Genomic DNA, 25008 nt, shown 5'->3' with positions numbered 1-25008 from the left:
GGGGCTCCTCCCCAGGAGGCAGGGTGGCGGTGTGGCTTTGCCCTGACAACGGCACCCAGACAAGCTGATGTAATAGGGACTGACATCTGCTCTTGCTCAGTGCAGGTGTGTGCAAGAGAAAGGGGAACTTGTTCTAACTGGTCATCCCAGAGAGGGCACTTTTTTCTAATTGGTGGGCCCAAATGGGTACCATTATATAAAGAGGACTAAGGATGTAGCTCTACTTCTGTCCCCCACAGGCCCCTTTTTTTCTTCTGGTCACTGTCATTGTGGAGCACTGCCCCTCTCCTCCTGTCTTTACATGGGAAGCCTCTGGGAACCATCTTTCTTGTATCCCCCTTTCATCCTGCCCCCCCTTCCAGAGCACAGGCTAACCTTAAGACCGCAGTCTCATTTTTTGCCTAGTAGAGAGGCGTAGTAAGAACCCTAATTATGAGTCAGCAAAATCCAGTTCCAACCCCAGGGCTTGGTGTTTAGAAGGCACTTTTGCTCAAAGAAGAAACTGTAGATTCTGGTATTTCTTTTGGCCCTTTTGCATTTTTGTCTTTCCCTTATTGTGGGACATTTGTTCTGATTATCAGTGTGGAAACAGAGCAGGTGTCAGGGTTGGATCTGGAGCCAGAACTCACCAGTCAGTTGTCACTTGTTAAACCCTGGACAAGTTACAGTTTCCTCAACAGTAAAATAGGGAAGATACTGTCTTTCTTGCAAAGGCCTGGGGAGGATTATAGAAACAAAATGTAAGTAGCTCAGAGAACAGTGTTTGCACATAACCATTGCACATTAATTTATTTCCTCACTCATGCATTTGATAACATTCTGATAGCTTGATGTAGATGTCAGAAACCAGGCTAGCTGTAGTGCTGCAAAAAAATAGGGTTTCTACTCCCATTATATGCAGAATTCCATGGGGCATGTTCTTGTAATCAATAAATACATTTTTTGGTTATGGGTATCATTTTCAAAAATCATTAAAATACTAAAATTTTTTTATAAACTAAAAAAAATGAAAATGTAAACAAAATGGAAAAATATCAAATGCTAAAATTGGCATAAGAAATAGGGAACTTGGATAGACCAATAAGTCTTACAGAGAATAAATTGTAATTGACAACCTCCCCTCCCAAAAAAACTGTAGGCCCAAATGGTTTTTCAGGTAAATTCTATGAAACTCTTGAGAAACAATAAATTTTCATCTATATTATCAGTTATTCCAAAAAAAGGCAAGACACGAAACTGCCAAGCTCATTTCATAATATTGATATAATCAAATAAATGTAAGTACATAAAAACCTTTAAAATATTAGGTAATTAAACCTAACAGTATATTTTAAAACAATACAGCTTGATTAATGAATGATTCATCATTCAAGATTTTGCCAAAATAATTCAGAACATCAGTAGATTATTTTTTAAAAACTCATAATAATAATTTCAGCTGATGCAGAAAAAGTATTTGACAAATTATTTATTTATGATAAAACCTCTTAGCAAACTAAGAGTAGGAAAGGATCTCTTTAATTTTCTTAAATGGATGATGATTATATTTCAAAACTCTCAACAAATATTCTACTTAATGCAGAAACTTTAAATTTCTTAAGCGCATTCTTATTAAGACTGGAAACAAGACAAATATTCTCACTGTCAGAAACCACTATATTACAACCAATGCTATATTATTGGAAATCCTGGCCAACACTGATGGGAAGAAAGAGAAGTAAGAGTATTGGAAAAAAAGAAACTATAGGGTGTGTGTGTGTGTGTGTAGGCAATATATTTAGCTACTCAGAATAACCAATAGAATCAGCAGGTAAACTATAAGAACTTGGTGGATATGATCAAATTTTAAGAGCATTTCCAATAGCAAACAACTAGAAATTATACTTAAAAAGCAAGATACTATTCACAAAGCAATAATAACTAAAAATGTCTGGTAATTAACTTGACCAAGAATTCTTAAGACTTCCTTGAGGAAATTTTATTCTAATAAAAGACGTAGAAAAAACTGAATGAATGAGAGTCTCCTAGTTCTTGGGTGAGAAGACAATATTATAAAGATATCAACTCTCCTCACATCATAGTAAATACAGTCTAATAACACCAAAATTCCAGTTAGATCTTTGATATCCATGATAAATTTATTCTAAAATTTGTCTGATATTGAGGCAGTAGAGGACTTCTTAAGCAAAAACTTAAAAGGATCATATGGTATAAAATTGGTTATTGAGTACATCAAAGTTAAAGATTTCTGTTATACAAAGGACACATAAAGTTAGAAACATATTTCAAAACCGAAGAAGAGCCTTTATAATGTTTCAAATGAACAAAGGATTTCTATCTAGAATACAGAAAAATATGACTCAAACAAGAAATTAAATCAAACAAATCAACAAGAAAAAGACAGTGGCCTCAATGGAAAAATGGGCAAAGTATATCAACAGGAAATTTACAGAGTAATAAACTAAAAAATCTAACAAATCTTAAGTAACTCAGCAAATTAGCACAACAATGAGCTGTAACTATGAACCTATGTGACTGGGAACATTAGCAGGCTGAATGATGCCTGCGTTAGCTGGATGTTAGGCTCTGCTCTGCGGGTGAGAGCAAGGACTGGCACAGCCACTGGGAAGCACAGCCTGTGCTCCTCAGGCTAAGTCAGTAAACCTGAGTCCTATGCAATGGCCATTTTGAAAGGAGGGAAGGAAATGAGAGGAGTAGAGGAAACAAGATTTCTGGCTTAACTTACTGGATAGACTCTGATGACAGAGTCCAAGGTAGAGAATGAAGAAGGAGAAGGAGGAGCTGGTTTGGGGATAAAGATTATGTTTTCCATTTTGGGCCTGTCAAGAATTATGAAATTATGGGACACTCTAGTGCAAATAGTAGGTATTCAATCAATATTAACATTTCCCCCATCAAATAAATTTTTGTTTCTTCTGTGTTTAGGAAAGATTGAATCTTAATTTGTAATTTTCTTTAACTTAAGTTCTGTTAGTTTTTATAGTTTAAGGATCAATGTTTCTACCAAGCCCTTCTCAATTATAAAAGAATTAATGAGTAACACTGTTTTTCAGTGCATCAAAACTGTTAAGCTATAGTTAGGAGTTGAGTGGGAAGACTACTTTTTCCAAGTCACTTAATGTCAACATTCTTGGGCATATTTTTTCAAGTGAGGTAAAGAATGTTCAAGAGATTGAAATTCTCATGTATTTTGGTGCCAGAATATCTGAATTTACATACTAGCTCTACCACTAGCAAGTTATGCAATTTTGGGCAAGATGCATAGCCTTTCAATAAATAAGACTAATTAATATTTACCTTCCAGGAATGTTATTAAGAATGAAATAAAATTATATAGCTTAAATATCAGACACATAGAAGTGTCATAAAAGCTGTCTATTTATTATTATTATATCATGCCATCTTTCTAAATTTCACAGAATAATCTATAGCAGTTCTGAACAATAGGAATATAATGCAAGCCATATATGTCATTTAAATTGTTTTGTAGCCATATTAAGAAAGTAAAAAGTAACAGGTCAAGTTCATTTTAATAATATATATTTAATCCAATATTTATAAAATATATTTCAACATGTGACCAGTAACATAGTTATTAATGAGACATTTTACATTTTTCATATTGTTTTCAAAATATGGTGTATATTTTATACTTAGAATACATCTCAATTCATATGAGCCACATTTTAAGTGCTTAATAACTATATGTGGCTGGTGGCTACTACACTGAACAAGTCTAGATAAAATGCTTTAAATTCTGCATTATTTAAACAGTGTCTTTAAAATCAACAATTTCTCTCTATCATTCTCAGATCATAAGACTTTGTCTAAGAAACAACATGGCATTTCTCCCCACCTCAGTTGTTAGAAATGGAGGTTTCTTTGGACCAGTCATTAGGTGGTTGGTGCTTCTGGAAAGAGGTCTTTGCAAAATGCCCCCTCTTTTCCTATAGTCTCTGGAGCCGCACTGAATGCGGCCTTGGAAGGATGCGGCCTTGACCAGGTGTCCACAGAGCAGTGTTAGCTGCACCCTCAGGGGACTGCAGGTTTTCTGACTCCTCTCCTCGGGGTTCAGAATATTAATTTTAAAACACAACTTATGCCCTCCCAGGCCTTAGAAGATCCAAACCACACCAGCCATTAAACAAATGGGAGGGAAGAAGGTAGTTTTTTCCTTTAGGAGGTCACTTAAGTTCCAATTCAATCAAACAGAGCATTTGTTCTATTGGAAATTGGTTTGGAATGAGAGAAGAAAGAAATACATACTGTACAAGTTTATGGTAACCACACATCGGGTAAGATAAGTATTAACAATACTTGAAACAAATGAAAATGTATGAAATAATTACTTTTCTCTGCAATAACTAATGAGATATCTTGCTTTGGGTGAGAGGGTGACCACATGACTCCTCTCGGACCCATTTTAAGTCTATTACTTTCTAGTTTTTTAAATAATTATGTAAAGAACATTTCTTTTATTATAGTAAAACACATAACATGAAATTTATCATCTTAATCATTTTTAAGTGTACAGTTCAGTAGTGTCAAGTATATTTACATAGTTATGAAACAGGTCTCCAGAACCTCTATATACATTAAACAGAACTTTCTTGTCCCCTCTCCTCCCAGTTCCTGGTAACCACCACTCTACTTTTCATTTTTAAGAGCCTGGCTACTTTAGACACCTCGTATAAATGGCATCAAACAGAATTTGTCTTCTTGTGACTGATTTATCTCACTTAGTATGCTGTCTTCAAGGTCCATCCACGTTGTCAGAACATGTTTAATAATATTTTTAAAGTTTAATCTCCCAAATCTATCAGTTTTTTAAAATGCATTTACTTTTACAGATCAACAATTCTATGCTACATGCTATACATGTGAAGCCTAATTTCATGCTGAGGAGCTAGAAAGCTGAATTTTTAGTCTTAAGTTAGTGCAGTCACGGTTGGTACTTCCTTGAGACTAACTTCAGTAAGCTCTAAAGTTCATGCCATTTAAATCTGTTTCCTCAGCCAGGCACTTCATTACTCTGTTTTCTCACTCTCCTAGAAGATGATTCAGGTCCACAAATTATGGTAACATAGGTAAAAAGTAAGCACAGAATAAGTGTGAAGCCTTGAATAAAGTGGAGATCAATTCATAAGCTCAATGTCTCATGCTCAGTGATTTGAATGGTTCACAGGGTGGCCAATAGCAAAGAGTCCCACATCACCAGACTGTGTCCCTACCCTTTTGACATCTCCAGAGCAGCAGGGGACTCAGCCCTGCCTCATGTGTCTCAGGTCAAAGAGAAAAGGCACAGAGCTCCAATATGTGATTTCCAGCCTGAAAGGAATCAAGTGTCTTCTGATAAATAACACCTCAATTTTTTTAAGTGAAGGAATTAAATTGACCTTCTTTTGAAATGGGCTAGACAGGGTAAACAAGGAGAGATCTTGTTTTCCCTTCATACTGGAAAAATAACATTTCTCCCTTTCCAGCTCAGTACAGTTGACTGCATTGGAAAGGAATCTGTTTTCTCTGGAAAGATTTATTTGCCCAACAGTCATGTTTTTGTATATGTGTGTGTGTTGGCAAGAGGTGATAGATTTTCCAGAACAAGGGTCGTCTTGTTCACAGTTTAAAGGGACCTAGAAGTTGACTGAGGAATTTAACATCAGGGAGAGCTTTTGCAGCCTTCATTAACGCTGTGTGCAGACTCCAGAGCATCTCAAATTGGCCTGGGTGTTCGGACAGTGCTGCGCAGTGACTGCGGTCCCACCATGCTCATGGAGAGCAGATAGAGACATCTCTTCTTTCTTCACCTCAATCTCAAAACACGTGACAATCAAGGTCTGTTTGGAACTGTCTACATTTCTATTTTTCAAATAAAGAACTGTTTCCAAAAAAGTTAAACAATTTTTTAATAAAACCATGTGGAAAAGCTAAGAGCAGAATAACATCCTCTCCCCACACCCAAACTTCTGTTCCCCACCTGGGGACACATTGTTTCAGGATCAAGCAAGCCTGTAAATTCCTTTCTGGCTGAATTAGAGAAAAGATGTCTAGGAGTTACTATATACCCCCTGTCTCCTGTCTCTTCTACGCACCTCACCAAGGACTGGTATCACACTGGAGATTTTAGAGCAAATAGCTCCTACTTTATGGAGAATTATCTTCACTGCTTTTAGTTTTCTTGTATTATGCACAGGGTATTAATATAATCTATACTAATAAAAGGGTAATATGCTAATTAGGGAGACCTTCCGGACATCTTTCTAGACAAAGCCAAGGTGGTGGGGCTGAGGCAGAGGTGGTTAGGGGTGATCAGGCCGGCAGGGGGTGCAGTTGTGGGCAAGCAGGCTGGCAGACCGGTGAGCAGTTAGGAGCTAGTGGTCCCGGATTGCAGTTTAAATGGCAGTCAGACATCCCCCAAAAGGTCCCAGATTGGAGAAGGTGCAGGCTGGGCTGAGGGACTCCCTATCCCCCTCCTGAGTGCATGAATTTTGTGCATCGGGCCTCTAGTATAAAATAAAATTGCAAATTTCAGGATATTTTCTTGAAAACATTTCTTTGAAGATGAATGACCTACTGCTTATCAATTCAAAAAAAGTTGAATACATATGTATATATTCTAACACAAGAAAATATATGTGTTAAAATATGTTTTCTGTTGTTAGTATATGCACATACATATTAGTATTAGAAAGAATACATGTAAAAATTTCCAAGTCACTGCCTGCTGAGCTCAACGGGACAGCTCAGCTGGATTTTGCACAAGTGACTTTTCACTCAGCTGGTCTTTGCCTTGCCAGGTGCAGCTGGCCAATGGAAAGGAAAGGAAAGGTGTCTTTCCTTTGAGCATAAACATTACAACTTTTACCACATTTTCCACTGCCCAGTATCTGTTTTCAAGGAAGCCCAGAATGGCAGAAAACAGAGGAGTCTGAGATTTCTCCTTTGTAGATGTTGGCTCCCAGCCTTTTAGTGCATTTAATTTAGCAAATGTCCACATAATTAAATGAGGGGAAAGTAGAATTTTTCTTTGATGGCAAAATGGTTTCCATGAGGAGAAGCTGGCTGATGGAGTAAATGGTGAAGTGTTGCTGGAAGACTTCACGGTGGCTGGGCACCCTTGTCAGTGCCCAGACAGTCCACATTCCCAGGGGCTGGCAGTCTTCAGAGGGTTTCATAAGCCAGTTCCTTCTTGGGGCATTTTTAACTTTTACAAATACATTATTCCTATTGTGTGCCAAAGTCCGTGAATTTGGCATAATTGGGAACTTCACTAATTCCTATTATGTTCTTTATTGGCCTGTTTGAAGATGGTTGGGATGAATCTGAGCTAAGTGGGTTTTACACTGGCTATGAAGCACCCAGCACAGTGGCCCTAGAAGAATCAGGAAAAGACACCAAATGTTTTCCAGGGCAGGACCCAGCCTTTTATTCTCAGTCTGTTCTCCAAATATCTACCCCATGCTTGGTATTAAATAAGTATTGGTTAGAAGTGCTGACCATGAAGTAAAGAAATAGAGGAGAGGAGAGAAAAATGGCAGCTTGCTGAACTTCAGCAAAAGATAAAACGAGGTGAGTATCCAATAGAACTCGACCTGAGTCTCAGCCTCCATACCCTTGTAGAGCTCCCAGCCAAATGAAGCTTCTGGTCTTTCTCTTCCCATGCTCCCTTCTCTGATTCACCTCTAGTGGTGCCCCCTAAACTCTGTTCATGTGTCCTTCCATCAGCGCCTGTTTTTTCTCAACCCCTGGTACCAAGAGTTCTCTCAGATAACTGCTGCTCCTGCCTTACTGCCCATCTCTTCCCCTCCAACCAATGGCCTCAGAGTTGGGGAAAACTAAAAATAGCTTCTTCATCAAGAAGTGGCGATTTCTGGGATGGAATATCATGTAAGGCTGGATAAATCCTGCTCTGAGTTTTTGCACTGAGGCAAGAGGTGGCTGCCCTGCCTCCCCCCTTACATAAGAAGATTTATGGTGGAATATTATTAGCACTTGCCACCTAATTGACAAGGTTGGTTGTTCACAGAGATGAATTCTCACTGGGTTGTGGAAAAGCTTAATGGAACAGAATGGGGTAAAAATGGACTATGTTAGCAGCTGAGTTCAGAATTTCTCCTACTTGATGAGCCAGCCTGAGGTAAACAGTTGAGCAGGAAGGTTAGGCCCAGGAAAATCATGGAAGGAAAAAATAGAACAAAGAGAGGGTAATTTTCTTATGCTCTGTATAAGAAAATTAAAGCATAGTAATTTTTACTAGTGAAGGTGGAGGTAAAAGGGAAGGGAGAGTGTTGAACTACCTGGTAGTAGGCCTCAGTTGATGGAAAACAAATATTTATACCATATCAATTTTAATTGTTTTGTTTACATTTTTATGAAGTAAACCTCTCTAAGCCTCCCGTAAAGGACATAAAGTACTTAAAAATTAAAATAAAGTACATACAAAGACTGTGTGTGTGTGTGAGAGAGAGAGAGAGAGAGAGAGAGAGGGAGGGAGAGAGAGAGAGAGAATCAAAGGATCCTTCTGGATTTTCTATATCCAGATCCACATGTAGAGAACACTCACAGTGGACAATGAAATGATACACATATTGATACACAGAGTCAATATTTCAATGGGAAGAACTAGAACTTGACCAGCGATATCATGAGGCACACCTTCTTTTTTTTAATTGTTTTATTGCTTAAAGTATTACAAAGAGTATTACATATGTCTCTTTTTTTTCTCCCCTTGACCCTCCCCTAGCCTCCCATGCCCCCCAGTGTCTTGTGTCCATTGGTTATGCTCGTATGCATGCATACAGGTCCTCTGATTGATCTCTTACGACCCCCCCTCTCCTACTCCCAACCCTCCCCAGCCTTCCCGCTGTAGTTTGACAGTCTGTTTGATGTTGCTCTGCCTCTGTATCTATTTTTGCTCATCAGTTTATAATGGTCTTAATTATCCATAAATGAGTGAGATCATGTGGTATTTTTCTTTCATTGACTGGCTTATTTCATTTAGCATAATGCTCTTCAGTTCTATCCATGCTGTTGCAAATGGTAAGAATTCCTTCTTTTTTACAGCAGCATAGTATTTCATCATGTAGATGTACCACAGTTTTCTAATCCATTCATTTGCTGATGGGCACTTAGGCTGTTTCCAGATCTTAGCTATGGTAAATTGGAGGCACACCTTCTTAACGCATTCAGAAGGGATGCAGGCCCCCTCAGATAGAATGTAGGGCAATTCATTTGAGACTCAATGGACAGATTTGGTTTTTCTCTGATACCTTGGTTACATTTAACAAACTAGGAGGAGGTGGCCGGGCAGCCATTTACTGACTTATTTGGGTCTTGTAGTATTACCTGGGGAAAGAGACCAAATCAAAAGAAATATTAACCTTCTATCCAGCACTTTTATTCCATTGAAAGAGATCCTGGCATCCTTTCAAAAAAATTATGAATCAGCCCTGACCAGTTTAGCTCAGTGGCTAGAGCGTCGACCTGTGGAATGAAGAGTCCCAGGCTCGATTCCGGTCAAGGGCATGTACCTTGGTTGCAGGCACATCCCCAGTAGGTGGTGTGCAGGAGGCAGCTGGTCGATGTTTCTCTCTCATGGATGTTTCTAACTCTCTATCCCTCTCCCTTCCTCTCTGTAAAAAATCAATAAAAATATTTTTAAAAAATTATGGATCACAGACATATGGAATAATCCCAAAATATTAATGTCATAAACTCAGATTTGACAAGGGCTATAGAGCACCTGAATTCAACCTCTGGAACCAACTGCCTGGATATAACTCCACTTGTGTAAGTTCCTTAACTTCCCTGTACCTCAGTTTCCTCTTCTGTACAATGGGAAAAATCATAGTTCCTAGCTCATAAGATCCTTGAAAAGATTAAGTAAGTTAGTATGAAAAAAGCACCCAGAATAGTTGTGAAATATTCAGAATCAATTATTATCATCTTGCCTTATCATGGGAAGCTGGGAAGAACATTATGCTAGGAAATTTATGTACATATCTCAATCTTCTCAACGATTACTTTTCATTATTATGGACATTATTAATCTATTTTATCAGCTGGAGACCTGAGCCAAGAAGATAAGTGAATTACCCAAGGTCACAACTGGTTGGAATCATATGACTTGTGGATTATTTGTTGTGTAAGTTTACAAAGTAAAATTACAATGACTGGTTGTTGTTCACACAGGGAATGGTGCAATATCTTATATAGTATTTAAATAGAAATGGAAAACTAAACAAAATAGCTATGTAAAGTGCATTAGCTTAGCCACACATGATTTTAAATGGGAAAATTTGAAATGAATTGGAACCGTTACAGCTAATCTTTGAGCAAAAAGTACATCGGATAAGTAGTGTGGCTGTTAGCATGTCTGTAAAAGTCTTCACTTCTCAATTTCTGGTCTATTCTTGTTAGATTTTTTAAAAAACAGTATTAAGAGTATGTTTAGCCAACATCTCAAATATTAAATATATTCATATTAGTTGGAAGAGAAATAATGTTTCTCCTTAAAGCTATGTCTAAAGCAAAATTCCCATTTCCTCTTTTTAAACAGTTTGGGCAGGCTAGTTTTCTGGAGGTTAGCTTTCTTGGCCACCCTGTGGCTTAGAGCCTGCTCTTGATCACAGTTCTGGGAGTGAGCTTGATGGACGGAGAGAATCATTCTTCGTTGAGCACCTCCTGTTATCAGCAACATGCTAGACATCCATCATCTCTTCCAATCTCCACCACTATCTTCTGAGGGTGGTACTCTCTTCTTCTTTTTAGAGATCAGGAAAAGGCAAAGAAAGATCAATTAACTTATGTTCTCCCAGCTACTAACTGTGACAGCAGGTTTTATACATGGGGCTCTTTGACTCCAAAGTGCATGCTCCTATTATTCATAATTTGCCCCCATGGGTTGAAGATGGATCTGGATTAACTCAAATTCCAGGGCAAGATAAGTTGTCATAAGACTTGGGTCATTCATTTTCATGTAAGAAAGAGGGAGAAGTTCAGGTACTTCCAAGTGGTTGCCAAATGGGCAAACAGAACATCAGACACCCTTAAGACCGATAAGCTGACTAGGACCTAAAACCAAATCAAATTATTTCTTACTTGTCCACTCAACACTTTTTGACACTATTAGAGAAAAAATGCACAGGCTCTAATCTCTTAAGCCAGTGGTTCCCTTACTTTTCACATGTTAAATTAGTGGCATGTTTTGTTCTAATGAATGATATACACCCAATGATATGATAGGCCTATGATAACTTTCCTACAAACACAATCCCTTCTCTTCCACTAAGGAAGGCCTATCAGAATGTGAGTGAATACTGTGTGGTTATTTCAGCTATGATATTGAATCCATATTCATTTATTTAAAACTAGAGGCCCAGTGCACAAAAATTTGTGCACTCGGCGGGGAGAGGGGGGTCCCTCAGCCCAGCCTGTGCCCTCTCGCAGTGTGGGACCCCTCAGGGGATGACCACCTGCTGGCTTAGGCCCGCACCCCGGGGGATTGGGCCTAAGATGGCAATCAGACATCCTTCTGGCAGCCCGGCAGCCCTCGGGGGATGTCCACTTGCCAGCGGGGAGCAGGCTTAAACTGCAGTCAGACATCCTTAGCGCTGCTGAGGAGGCAGGAGAGGCTCCCACCACCACTGCTGTACTGGCAGCCATCAGCCTGGCTTGTGGCTGAGCAGAGCTCCTCCCATGTGAGAGCACCCTGACCACCAGAGGGCAGCTCCTGCATTGAGCGTCTGCCCCCTGGTGGTCAGTGTGTGTCATAGTGACCAGTCATTCCCAGTCCTTCTGCTGTTAGGGTCAATTTGCATATTACCCTTTTACTATATAGGATAGAGGACTGATGCACGGGTGGGGGCCAGCTGGTTTGCCCTGAAGGGTGTCCCAGATCAGGGTGGCAGTCCCCACTGGGGTGCCTGGCCAGCCTGGGTGAGGGGCTGAAGGCTGTTTTCAGGCTGGCAGGTGACTGAAGCTCCCAACCTCTCCTTTTTTTCTTTTTTTTTTATTCTGGAATTTATTTACCTTCTATGGCTGTCACTGGAACTGAGAGCTGGCTTTAGCTCTGAGGCTCAGCTCCAGCTCTGAGACCTCGGCTGCTGAAAGCAGGTATCTGGGTTTGTTTGGATTCTATAATTGAAACACTGTTGCAGCTCCAGCTCTGAGGCCTGGCTGGCTGAAAGCAGGTTTCTGGGGTTTGTTTAGCTTCTATAATTGCAACATTGTTTCTTAGACTGCAGCTCAGAGGCAGGCAGTGGCAGGCGGGGAACCTTGGCTTCCTCCATCACTGGAGCAAGCAAGCCTCCTGTTCGCTTCAGCTGCCTGGCTGCCGGCAGCTATCTTGGTTGGCAGTTAATTTGCATATCACACTGATTAGCCAATGGGAAGCATGTCGGAGGTATGGTTAATTACCATGATTGTCTATTATTAGATAGGATAGAGGCCTGGTGCATGGGTGGGGGCCGGCTGGTTTGCACTGAAGAGTGTCCCGGATCAGGGTGGGGATCCCCCTGGGGTGTCTGGCCAGCCTGGGTGAGGGGCTGATGGCTGTTCTCAGGCTGGCCACACCCCCTTTAGGGTCGGGGGTCCCCACTGGGGTGCCTGGCCAGTCTGGGTGAGGGGCTGAGGGCCATTTTCAGGATGGCCAATCCCCCCCAGCGACGGAAGCTCCCAGCCTCTCCTTTTTTCTTTTATTTTTTTTTATTCTGGGATTTATTTACCCTCTATAATTGAAACTTTGTTGCTTTGAGTGAAGCTCAGAGCCAGCCACGGCAGGCAGGAAGTTGGCTTCCTCTATCATTGGGGCAACCAAGCCTCCTGCTTGCTCCAGCTCCGTGGCTGCTGGCTGCCATCTTGGTTGGGTTAATTTCCATATAGTCTCTCTGATTGGCTGGTGGGCGTGGCTTAAGGCATAGTGAAGGTATGGTCAGTTTGCATGTTTGTCTTTTGTTAGTGTAGATAGTACACCTTGTGCTAACTTCAAGCACTTTCACCATTATTTTTAATAAACTACATGCAAGATACCAAAGAGCGGCTACTTAGATGTGTTTGAAATCTAAATGAAGTAGGCATGCTGGGTATATAGTCAACCTATTCCCAAAGGAGAAATTCTTCTGCATTTTCCTCTCTTTTTTATCCTTTATTTGTGTGATGATTCTTTCTGTGTTGTATTACCATCAGTAGAACTAACTTACCTGTAGTTATCTAGACTCAGTGTCTCAGGGCCATATTAGTGTCCCTTCATGCTTCACTGTTTCTTCATATCTGTTCCCTTTGCTTCATCTTTAGTTCAGGAAATCAGTATCTTCCATATGGACTATTGTCTGTCCACTCGTTTCCCTGCTCATTTCTCTTTTCCCCTGTAATCTTTCTATTTCAGTGCTGACAGATATCTCCCAGATAGTTTTAATATTATGATCTTATTGTAACAAAACCCTAAATATTTATCCAGATCCAGTGCAAACTCCTCACTCCAGCCCCTAATGAGCCTTGCCATAAGATCCCAGAAAGCTTTGTGCTACCTCTACCCTATGCCCAGCCAAAATATGATAGATAAGTGGTGCTTTGCTCATCCTTTTTACATGTTATTAAAAAGCTATTCATCCTTCAAGGTCCTAGTCATCCTCCACAAATGTCTTCCCTGATTCTCTCAATCAGATGTGAACATTTTTACTTTCAACGCTTGTCATTCTCATTCAATGAGCAGAAATTGCTGCATCTCACTGTAATTTCTACGATTATCTCTAATTATCAGTCTCTTTCCCCTCCCCCAAACACACACACACACACACACACACACACACACACACACACGTCATTTCTTTGGCAGTTGGGACTTTGTATCTCCCGTAGCTCCAAGGGGTTCTTCCTCATAAAGTGATCATTGCAATCATGTTGTTGTTGTTAATGACAAAGAAGAAAAAGAGGAGGAAGAGGAGAAGTTGGAGGAGGAGGTGAGAAGGAGGGGAAAAGAGGTTAGAGAGATCTTTTGCTTCTCTATTCATTATGATTGGACACCTCTAATTATTGAAAGGTTTTCTCTATATTTATCTAAAATCTGCCCCCTTAAAATTCAGTTTTATAAATATTTATTGACTGACTACTGTGTGCAAATTGAACCATTTTGGTCATAAATCATATTTAGTGATCCAACTATAGTCAACATGCTGGCTCTTCCCACACTCGTCATGAGGAAACTTCTCACATTTTGAGGAGGAAAAGACTGCTCCTAAGTCCACCCTCCTAGCAGCTGCTCCAAGCTTATCTCACCCCTACCTCAGGGCCCTGATCTCCAGGTTAATTTCTTGAAAACATCTTTCCCCACTCATCTGTGAGCTATAGTATGTATGGGGGTTGCATAGAAGGTTGCTGAGAGATTTTGTGGATTTATTGTTGTTATGTATAGAAGCCCTTGGGGGTCAGAGGCAAAAAGATTTATTCTTCCATTTACACAAAAATATGTATCTGAGCTCATGGTTAAATGTTTAAATATTTTAAGATTACTATCCTATTTCCCATAAATCTTCTTTGGCAAGATTTATATACTTTGGAAGCAGAGTGGATGGATAGTCAAAGGTTCTTTAGCAAAATACCAGGAGGTGAGTTTAAAAGGGGTGTATTTAGAAAGAGGCGTCATTTATTTAGGATTGAGTGCATAAGTGACAGTTCGTAAGTATAGGGATGGGGAAAGTTTTGTGAGTTGGAGTGTCTGGATTATATCAGGTTTTCGTAATACTCATATATTGCTGGCAGAAAAAGGCCTAACTGTGGTCTCATAGGTTAATTATGTGAATTAGACCTTGTTGTAGGTAGTTGCTATGCAGTGAATTATCTGTTATGATACTTGGACAAACCAAAGCTACCGATGTCTTCCTTTCCATCACTGCTGCCATTACCCTCATGTCTCTCTCCTGGACCATGCAATGACCTCCCAACTGGGATCCTTATCTCCAGTGGCTCCTCTCTCCAAAGCATACCATACAGCCTAGTGTAGCATTACCCATGCTCCTGGCTTAGCAGACTTGTTTTCTTAAATCGTAGGCTTTGATCCCCCCTCCTGCTGCATCCCTGGAGGCATTCCTAAGCTTCATGTAGAGTTGACCACCCCTACTCCTTACTTGTTATTTTTGATACAGATTTCAATCATGGTATTTTTGACGCTGTTTCTTTACATCTCTCTTGTACTTCCAAGACTGCAGTCTTACATGTGAGTTCCCAACACCTACCTTACCTACTGTAGTGCCTAGCATCCAGTGAGTGTCTAATATATTGTCTTAGGAATGAACAGAGGGTAAGTCCATTCTCCTTGCTCCTGTACTCTAGGTCTTCCATAATCTTGGTCCACCTCATCCCCCTGGGATGCCTCTTCATGGGTTCTATTCTTTTGCAAACCATGAAACAAACATTTCCTTTGAGAAGACTTGCAGTCTCTTGCTTTCACCCAGGGGAAGATGGCCCTTCCCTTTCTCTGCTTGCTGAAACCCTACTTATTTTCAAGAGACAGTCCAGTCACCTCTCCTCCATGAGGCCTCCTGTGCTCTGGTAACACTTGGCTGATCTGTCTTTGATAGCATTGATCAGACACTTATTTCATGACCTCTTTCAATTTCATTGTCACCACAGCCCTTAGAACAGGGATTTAACTAAACAGGAGCTAAGAAAACTGTGTGGAGTGGAAATAACATGGGTACATGCCTTAGTATAGTAAGGCTCTGCTGACTTTGCGGAGCAAATGACCCTGTCCTGACTATGTTGATCTTGTTCCTGAACATGGGCTAGAAAACAGCACATCAAAGGCATAGCTAGAACATGATCAGGCCTAAGTCTTTTCCTTTCTTTATGTTCTCTGGAGGAGTAGTGAGCTAGCCTGCAGAGCCTAGAGCTTCCCAGCCTGTGTTTCCCATAGCACTGGGTTACTGGTGTGAGGAGTGATTCCTCTCACCCTTCAGAGGGACTGGGCCTGGCTCACAACACCCAAGTGCCTGCACCAGTGACTTCTGGCCATTAGCCCGGTGTGGCTCGTAACAGTGGATCCTGTTATGAAAAAGGTCAGGGGGCACTGACCTTAGTCAAATTAGGTCAAATCCATGAACCGCTGGGCATGCACACACTGCAATGGGAAATGATTCCCTTTGCATTTGGTGTCCTAACGTGGGTACACTAGGAAAAGCTGGGGATCTGGAGTCAGGAGCTACTTTTGAAACCCATTTCTTATAGCTGCGTGACTTGGAGCAAGTCCTTTAAACTCTCTGGGCTTCTGTGTACTTGGGAATTTGTTTTTAACTGGCTTCATTTGTGTTTAGGGGAAAGCCATGATTTGAGGTTTCTAGCCCCTTTCTCCGTTTTAGTCAGTGTAGTTTTCCCTTTGGCCTATTTTATATGCTGTAGAGCAGATAGACCTCCCTGGGAGAAGAATGCCACTGCTCCAAAGTGTCCAAAAGCCAGTAGACTGGGTAATGTCCACGCTCCCTTTTAATGTTCACATCCTCAGAGTCTCTGAAAACTTGTTTCCTATCATTCTGTTGAAAGCAAGTAAATGAACGCACTGAAGATCCCAACTCTTTCATTCTTAAAATAGTTTGTTTTTCTGGTCTGGCCACTTGATCATTTGATTTTCTAAGAAAGTAGAGCTTCTGAGTAAGGTGAAAGCTTTAATGATATGGATGTTAAATCGATTCAGTTGAAGACAAAAACTGGCTCCTTCTGGAAAAGGAATGTGAACGTCCTTTGGGGGCATCAAATGCCATAGGTTTCATCTTAGTTCTACCGCTCCCAATGAAATATTTCATGACTATGAGCTAATTTAAGAAAAAATAGTCTTCAGGTTTGTGCAATTAGTTTATTAATTTAACAAATAATTGCTTATGGTAACCATACCATTGTTCTCCCCCAAACAGCCCAGATTAGACTTTTTATATGCTATGTGATCTTCACTAATTATTTTTAACCCTCCTGTTCACTTTGCGTATGGAGCACCTTCTCTCTGACAGCAATCTGCCCCTCTGGCCTGGTAAAGATTCATAAATGCCTTAGCAGCTAAGGCTTAGCTCATTCAAAACAGGGAACTGGCTCAAAACAACCTCCTGGAATTTCTATTCCGGAACCTGATCAATTGAAGTTAGTTCATAGTAAATAAAGGATGGTGGCTGTACACAAGGAGCTACAAAACTGAAAACAATGACAACAACAACAACAACAACAAAATCAGGATGGTGGACCCTGAATGAATTATAGGATTCAGAATCAAACTATCTAGATAAGCCCTGATTCCATTTTGGATATAAATGTTTTAAAAATTCTGAATTCATTCTTTCTCCTCTGTGTTGGTATAATTATGGCTCACAGCAGTTGGGTTTTCCATATTAGGAATTTTGTCATTGTGAACATTCACCCAGATCTTGACCATGGCAGACTTCTGCTTGCTGAATCAGAAACCAGTCCTTGAGGTGAGAATTCACTTGATGAATGAAGATAGGTACAAGGCATTTCCTTCACCATTCATGATCATGATTTATTCACTTGTTTCCACACACCAGTTTCTGTCTCTATCCACAGAACTGGAGAGAAGGTCTTGTTTATATAAAGGTGTTGTAAAATGAATCCATCCTTCAAGGCCTTCTCCTTTGCCATGGAAAGGAATCCCAGACATGCTCTGCACTGTATAAACATACACTTTCTTCAACACCCAGCACACTTTCTCCATGTATAGCCTGTAAATTTCACTGAAAATCTGGATTAGATTTCTGGGATGTTCTCATATATATATGGTGAAAAGATCAGCACAATAATTCCAGTTAACATCCATCATCACACAGTAACAATTTTTTTCTTGTGATAACAACTTTTAAAATCTATTCCCATAGCAACTTTCAAATATATAATATAGTATTATTAAATATCTACACTAATAAAAGACAAACATGCAAATTGACCGTACCTTTGCTATGCCTTAAGCCATGCCCACCAGCCAATCAGAGCGACTATATGCAAGTTAACCCAACCAAGATGGCGGCCGGCAGCCACGGAGCTGGAGCAAGCAGGAGGCTTGGTTGGCGATGGAGGAAGCCAAGCTTCCCGCCTGCCGCTGCCATGGCTCTGAGCTCCACTCAAAGCAACAAAGTTTCAATTATAGAAGGTAAATAAACCCCAGATACCTGTTTTCAGCCGGCCGTGGCCACGGAGCTAGACCGAGCAGGAGGCTTCCCTCCTGCCTGCCCTGGCCGGCTCTGAGCTCCTCTCAAGGCTACAAAGTTTCAATTATAGAAGGTAAATAAATGCCAGAATAAAAAAAAAGAAAAAAAGGAGAGGCTGGAAGTTTCCATCACCGGGGGCACTTGGCCAGCCTGAAAATGGCCCTCAGCCCCTCACCGAGACTGGCCAGGCACCCCAGTGGGGAGCCCCAATGCTGAATGGGGTGTGACCAGCCTGCAAACAGCCATCAGCCCCTCACCCAGGTTGGCCAGGCACCCCAGTGGGGACCCCCACGCTGAAGGGGGTGTGACCAACCTGCAAAAAGCCATCAGCCCCTCACCCAGACTGGCCAGGCACCATAGCAGGACCCCCACTCTGATCCGGGACACCCTTCAGGGCAAACCAGCCGGCCCCCACCCATGCACCAGGCCTCTATTCTATATAATAAAAGGGTAATATGCAAACTGACCCTAACAGCAGAACGACTGGGAATGACTGGTCACTATGACACACACTGACCACCAGTGGGCAGACTCTCAATGCAGGAGTTGCCTCCTGGTGGTCAGTGCGTTCCCACAGGGGGTGCTCTGCTCAGCCACAAGCCAGGCTGACAGCTGCCAGTACAGTGGTGGTGGTGGGAGCCTCTCCTGCCTCCTCAGCAGCACTAAGGATGTCCAACTGCAGCTTAGGCCTGCTCCCCACTGGCAAGTGGACATCCCCTAAGGGCTGCCGGGCTGCCAGAGGGATGTCTGACTGCCAGCTTGGGCCTGATCCCCCAGGGAGCGGGCCTAAGCCAGCAGGTGGACATCCTCTGAGGGGTCCCAGACTGCAAGAGGGCATAGGCCGGGCTGAGGGACCACCACCACCACCACCCCCCCCCCCACGCCGAGTGCACAAATTTTTGTGCACTGGGCCTCTAGTAATATACAAATATATAAATTACTAGAAGCCCAGTGCATGAAATTTGTGCACTGGGGGAGGGGGGGGGGAGGGAGCAGGGGGGTCCCTCAGCCCAGCCTGTGCCCTCTTGCAGTCCAGAACCCTTCAGGGATGTCCGCCTGCTGGCTTAGGCCCGACCCCTGGAGGGAGCCCACTGACCACCAGGGGGCAGCTTCTGCATTGAACAACTGCCCCCTGGTGGTCAGTGTGCATCATAGTGACCAGTTGTTCCACCGTTCCATTTGCATATTAGGGTTTTATTTATTATTATATAATACAATATGTATATTACATCCCCAGCACTTATTTGTTTTATAATTGAGAGTTTGTACCTTTTGATCCCCTTCGCCATTTCAGCCTCACCCTCATTCTCACTCCCCAGCCTCTGGCAGCCACCAATTTGTTCTCTGTATCTGTTAGCTCAGTTTGTTGTTCTTATTGTTTTTGATACCACATATAAGTGAGATCTCATACAATATTTGTCTTTCTCTCTCTGTCTGGCTTCTTTCACTTAGCATAATGACATCAAGGTCCACCCATGTTGTGGCAAATAGCAGGATTTCCTTTTTATAGCTGAACAATATTCCCTTCTCTCTATGTATACCACATTTTCCTTATTCATTCATCCACTGATGGACACTTAGGCTGTTTCCATGTCTTGGCTATTATAAATAATGCTACAATGAACATAGAAGTGCAGATATATTTTCAAGGTAGTGTTTTCATTTTCTTTGTATAAATACCCGGGAATGGAATTGCTGGATCACATGGTAGTTCTATTTTTAATTTTTTGAGAAACCTCCATACTGTTTTTAATAGTGGCTGTGCCAATTTACATTCCCACTAGCAGTGCACAAGGGTTTCAGTTTTTCTGTATCCTTGCCAACACTTGTTATTTCTTGTCTTTTTTATGATAGCTGTAATAATGGATGTGAGGTGATATCTCATTGGGGCTTTGATTTTCATTTCCATGATGTTTGGTGATGTCGACCAGCATTTCATGTGCTAGGATCTTCTCTCTATTACTGCTCTATTATTCCAGAGCATGATAAGGTCATGTTTAAACACAACTTTGTCTAAAGCCTTTACTGGCCCTCACTGTGAAAACCACCACTCCTTCCTTTTAGCTTCTATGGCATTCCTCCATAACCTTTCTCCTTGCATTTATCATTTTCTTTTGTAAGACAGTAGTCTGTGAAGGAGCACTTAGTGATCCTATTATTACCATAAACTCTTGAATGGCAGGATCTTCATATCCCCATCAAGACTGGGACTATGTAAGATAATTGAGGCACTTACCTCAGACACAAAACTTAAGGGGAACCCCCAGGACCCAGTCAGATAAGTAACATTGTAATGTGACATTTAAAAAAATAAAAAATCTATGATGAACAAAACATCAAAATTTTCTATAGAGATAAGATCGATGTTTTCCCCTTTTCCTTTCAAATTTTTTGTTTTATGTCAGACTTTAATACAGGCCAGAACTGCCTTTATTGGAAATTTTGATATTTATCATAGATTTTTTGCATTAGTTTTGATTTTTTTTTAAGCAACTATTGCATTAACATGCTAGTTCTCTTTATTCCTGAGTGCTTTTGGCTTCCTCTTAAATGTTGTGCTTAAACTGAGTGCCTCACTCACCTCACCCTGGTCCTGGCTCTGATCACCCTAGTAACCAGCACCAGATTTTGTCCAGATATACATTCAATTAATATTTCATGAATGAATGAGTGAATACTAGCAGAGGTATTTCAGATGCTTTTTTCTTTGCTTTTTTTCTAAAAGCAAAATGACACCTACTCCACAATCCAGCATCTCTGGTGACAGGCAGCACAGTTTGGGAAGTGGCAGTCATTTCAAGTGGCTGGTTGAAGTACCTCCAGTCAGCGTTCTTCTGTCAATTTAAATAATTGATCTTAATCTTCTTTCATTGTCACGGAGGACCCCTCCAGTTTTGCTTTATTTCAAAAGCAGTTTTCAGGAAGGCTCAATGCTTCCAGGGAGAGGAAAAAGGCAAAGAGCTGGAAGACCAAACATGATGGTCTCTGCCCCCCAACTATACTATGCAGCTTGACAGAAAGTAAACTTTTGTTCCATTACACAGACGCACTGGAGAGAGTCCCATTTCTCAGGGGAAAAAGATATGATCATTCATGTAAGTGTCAATCTGATCTTACACATGCCCTGAAAATGATGGTTGATTCCTCAGTGTATTCATCAACATTTATCTTAAAAGGACAAAAGACTGCTCACAAAATCCTCTCACAAATTCATCTCCAGAAAGTTGAGCCTGTAATAATAAAATTTTTTTCTACCCTGGTAGATGGTCCATGAAAATAATGTTTTTGATTTAGTAACAGGAATTCTATTTAGCACAAGACAATGCTGTTAAAGTGTTTTCTCTGAGTTCTGTCCACATAATAGTCACTGCCCCTAAAGGCATAAATGAATTTTATTTTGAAAATTTACTATGATTTACACTTGTTGTCCTAGCATTGAATGGTAGTTAGTCTTTATCCTCATTCCTTTTAACCTCAAATAGTTCAACTGGAAAAAAGTTAACTAAACTAACTTTAGTTAATTTAAAAATAAGAACAGTCTACCCCCAAATCCAAGATCTAGAAGAAAGAGAATGATTCTTAGAAATGACCACTTTTTTCTCTGACAGTCTTCAAATCATTTCTTTTCCCATTTTGTGTATTTGCTTGTTTCATTGTAGTGACTGAAACTTCACTTTTATTACACCTCTGGAAATTTGAGTATTGGAGACCTAGCATATGCCCATTTTAACAAATTATCTTACAGGAAGGGTCAACACTTCCTGGAGTGTTAAGTGAGCCTGCTAACATGTTAGGTTTAGATTCCATAACTGGTGTGGGCCTACTATGTGCTGGCCATCCAAGCTAGGCAGCTTTCCCAAGTTATTTCATTGAACCTTTGAAGAGTATAGAGGAAGAGCAGGTATCATCAGATTCATGTTGAAGAAATAAAAACCAAGACTTTAAGAGGTTGTAATGTGGCTGGCATTATAAGAGTAGAAAGGGGAGCAAGGTCTAACACTTCATAAAAGTGCCCTATTATTAAAAGGGACTAAAAGGGTATGCATCTGCAGCATTCTTGAGTTCCTTGTAATAGGATACTTTATCAGGTTCAAGAAACTGGGAAAGAGTTACAAAAAGAATTGTCACCAGACTTAGAAATAGAGGAAGTGATTTAAAAAATATTTATTGTTGAAAATATTACATATATCCCCTTTTCCCCCCATTGACCTTTTCTAGCCTGCCCAACCCCCACCCCAGGCCTTTACCACACTATTGTCTATGTCCATGGGTTATGCATATATATGCATACAAGTTTTTTGGTTGATCTCTTTATACCCACCCACCTACCTCCTCCTCCCCTCTGAGATTTGACAGTTTGTTCCATGCTTCTATGTCTGGATCTATTTTATTCATTAGTTTATTTTGTTCATTAGATTCCACATATGAGTGAGATCATGTGATACTTGTTTTCTTATGACTGGCTTACTTACTTAGCATAATACTCTCCAGGTCCTTCCATGCTGTCTCAAAGAGTAAGAGATCCTTCTTTTTTACTACTGCATAGTATTCCACGGTGTAAATGTACCATAGGTTTTTTATTCACTTATCTACTGATGGGCATTTGGGCTGTTTCTAGATCTTAGCTATTGTAAATTGTGCTGCTATGAACATAGGTGTGCATACATTCCTTCTGATTGGTTCTTCAAGCTTCTTAGGATATATTCCTAGAAATGGGACCACTGGGTCAAATGGCAGTTCCATTTTTAACTTTTTGAGGAGACTCCATACTAATTTCCATAGTGGCTGCACCAGTCTGCATTCCCACCAGCAGTGTATTAGGGTTCCTTTTTCTCCACACCCTCCACAGCACTTGTTGTTTGTTGATTTATTGATGGCAGCTATTCTCACAGGTGTGAGGTGGTACCTCATTGTCGTTTTAACTTGTATCTCTTGGATGATTAGTGATGTTGAGCATTTTTCCATATGTCTCATGGCCATTTGTATGTCTACTTTGAAGCAGTGTTTATTTAAAAAGAAAAACCAAGATGGCGGCATAAGTAAACACCTGAAATTGCTGCCTCGCACAACCACTTCAAAAATACAACTAAAAGACAAAACGGACATCATCCAGAACCACAGGAAGGCTGGCTGAGTGGAAATTCTACAACTAGAAGAAAAGAGAAAAGCACACTGAGACTCACAGGAGGTGAAGAAGTAAAGTGCAGAGGTACGAAGCACGCAGAAAGGGCTGGCAACTGAGGACGCCATTGTCTTTTTCAATCGAGAGGGAAACCCAAGCTTCCGAGGGCCCTAACTCCAGTTCCAGGCGAGTCTCTGGGGACCCAGACTCATATGGGGAGAAACTGGACTGTCTGACAGCAGGCGGAACTCGAGGGCAGCTTTCTCTCAGAGGTGCTTGTGGCGATTACCGGGGGACACTGAGACCCGGGGCCTCTTAGGGCAGGACTGAGGATCAGCCATAGCTGTTTGCTCTGCCCTGTTGATTCCCTGAGACCCCGCCCCACCCAAGCTATGTGCAGAGGCTTTTGCATATGAATGGCCTGGCCCTTTGCAATCTAAAATTACCTAACAAACTGCAGCTGGGTCAGAGAGACCCAGAACATCCAAAAGAAGGCCCAAGGCCCCACAGAAGCTTGCATTGCTTCACAGCTGGGCCTCATCTGGGCACCTCCAAATCCTAAACAAAGAAGAGGAATCTGCAGATCTCTCCGTAGCTCCTGCTGGGTAACCTCAAGCAGAGGCTAAATTAGCACCTCCTTAGAAATCCAAATGCCAGTGTACCCAGTGGTCAGAGTGGGACCATCCAGTTTACAACTCCTCAGATCCATAAGGGACACACTCAGGGGGCAGACTCAGTGAGCACCAAAGCCCCACTGAAGCAAGTCTTGCCCCATAAGGGTGTCTCCAGCACAGAAGTTCTCCCACCATAGACACAGCTGATTCTCACAGCCAGTTGGCCTGGAGGTCAATTCCTCCCAGTGATACCACCTACAATAAAGGCTTAACTACAACAAGACTGTGCACAAAGCCCACAAAGGGGTGCACCAAGAGTGTCCACCTCAGGTAATTGGGGAGGCTGAGCCACTGGGCCCTATAGGACACCTAGCACAGAAAGCCACTCTATCAACACAGGGAAGCATAAAAAATGTGGAGACAAAGAAACAGGTCACAAAGACAGAAATTGAGGAGAGCAAACTACTGGATATAGAGTTCAAAACCACAGTTATAAGGTTTTTCAAGAATTTTCTAGAAACCGCCAATAAATTTAGTGAGACCTTCAATAAATCTAGTGAGACCCTCGAGGTTATGAAAAAGGACCAACTAGAAATTAAGCATACACTGACTGAAATAAAGAATATTATACAGAGATCCAACAACAGACTAGAGGATAGCAAGAATCAAGTCAAAGATTTGAAATACGAAGAAGTAAAAAACACCCAATCAGAAAAGCAAAAAGAAAAAAGAATCCAAAAATATGAAAATAGTGTAAGGAGCCTCTGGGACAACTTCAAGCGAACCAACATCTGAATTATAGGGGTACCAGAAGAAGAGAGAGAGCAAGATATTGAAAACCTATTTGAAGAAATAATGACAGAAAACTTCCCCTACCTGGTGAAAGAAATAGACTTCCAAGTCCAGGAAGCGCAGAGAACCCCAAACAAAAGGAATCCAAAGAGGACCACACCAAGACACATCATAATTAAAATGCCAAGAGCAAAAGACAAAGAGAGAATCTTAAAAGCAGCAAGAGAAAAACAGTTAGTTACCTACAAGGGAGTACCCATAC

The 25008-nt window shown here is 41.1% G+C and overlaps 1 long non-coding RNA gene across 2 annotated transcripts in view; it reads right to left on the bottom strand.

Moving 5' to 3' along the window:
* Positions 1-25008, bottom strand: part of LOC139005057 (uncharacterized) — a 231023-nt gene that overhangs the window by 42206 nt on the left and 163809 nt on the right. The window contains exon 1 of one of the 2 annotated variants that reach the window (XR_011470636.1): positions 630-717. The exons of the other annotated variant lie outside the window; for it this stretch is intronic. This is a non-coding gene — a long non-coding RNA (uncharacterized lncRNA). Of the gene's footprint in view, positions 1-629; positions 718-25008 lie in introns of those variants that run through there. 2 annotated transcript variants of the gene reach the window in all.

Source organism: Myotis yumanensis, unplaced genomic scaffold, assembly GCF_028538775.1.
Source record: "Myotis yumanensis isolate MYYU_CA2020_CCGP unplaced genomic scaffold, mMyoYum1.0.hap1 SCAF_3, whole genome shotgun sequence".
NCBI classification, from domain to species: Eukaryota; Metazoa; Chordata; class Mammalia; order Chiroptera; family Vespertilionidae; genus Myotis; species Myotis yumanensis.
The sequence above is the reverse complement of the archived record's forward strand: the minus strand, read 5'-3'. Positions and strand labels throughout refer to the sequence as shown.